Genomic DNA, 1,246 nt, shown 5'->3' with positions numbered 1-1,246 from the left:
GAAACGAAACCAAAACAATAATTGTACATTTTTTTAAGAATGAAGAAAACAAACAGAAGAAAAAAAATTCCTCGCCGACAAGTGATGACATATTTATATTGTATAAAAGTAAAAGGAACAAACAATAATAATATTATCTACCGTAAACCCGATATACAGCACCCAGATCGGGAGGTGAAACCTATAAAAGCAAAACAAAAAGAACAAAATCAAAAACAAAATTTTAAAAAACCGACCCGTCTCATCTCCCAGGATCCCTACCTGAGTGTCCCAGCGCGCAAGGTAAAAGAAGTTCGAGCCATTATCCGGTTCACTCACTCACTCACTCACTCACGCACGATCAGCGCTCTACGCGACCGCCGCGACAAGTTGTCTTTGCCTGTGAGAGTAAGCACTGACTGTGAGGATCCACCAAATCTTCAGCGACGACGTTTTCATCCGCCATACGAACGAGCGCGCGGGAACGGGAGGGGGACAGGACCGAACAGACAGACACAGACCAGACGATGACGACTAAAGAAAACGCGCATGGCACCGCAACGCACCGCAACGACGCACCGCACCGCGCCCGACCTGCCGAGGAGGACGCACCAACCCCCATCGCGACGGACGAATGATGATGATGATGAGGATGATGATCAATGCGCGCGTTATTTCTCATCATAACTCGCTCGCGGAATGAACTCCAATTATTTCTGTAGAAAGGTAATGTTGTGTCGGTTAGAATCGCTGGCCGGGTCTGATCAATTGAGCTGGAACACCTTAATAAAGCAGCGTACCCCGCGCACTCCTTGTTCGGTAGCGGTAAAAACACACTCGCTTGTCTATCATTGATTCACTGTACGGGCCGATTCAAGAGACGCTTCCCAACGCAGAAACACTATAGATGTTGAAAGCACTCGTTCGGAAAGCACACACAATGCAGCATTCCACCATCCTCTTTCTTTCTGAACCATCGCCTTCCACCCCCGCCCCTCCCCTCCTTCCCATAATCCTCCCACTCTTTCAAAGCCTCCGCCGCTTCTCCCATAAGGTCCTCTCACCCTTTCACACCTTCGCGCATTGAACAAACAATAAAAACAATACCTTCACAAACAATATCCTGGATTTGCCGTCTCCATTAACCTGTCCAACTGCAATAATGATATTATTTTGTAAGCACTCACCCATCTATTCTCTTAGCCTCCACTCATCCCCACTCGACCTCACCAACTATTCACCCTCCACCACCCCTAGACTGGTGAAC

General features: G+C 47.6%; 1 protein-coding gene across 1 annotated transcript in view; it reads right to left on the bottom strand.

Annotated features, from left to right (window-relative positions):
• Positions 1–840, bottom strand: part of LOC101861567 — a gene marked incomplete in the record, with an annotated part of 59,003 nt that extends 58,163 nt beyond the window's left edge. The window contains 1 exon segment of the mRNA XM_013080374.2: positions 262–840.
• Between the last annotated feature and the right edge of the window lie 406 nt (positions 841–1,246).

Source organism: Aplysia californica, unplaced genomic scaffold (genome assembly GCF_000002075.1).
Source record: "Aplysia californica isolate F4 #8 unplaced genomic scaffold, AplCal3.0 scaffold00083, whole genome shotgun sequence".
NCBI lineage: Eukaryota > Metazoa > Mollusca > Gastropoda > Aplysiida > Aplysiidae > Aplysia > Aplysia californica.
This window is presented reverse-complemented; position numbering and strand designations above follow the sequence as displayed.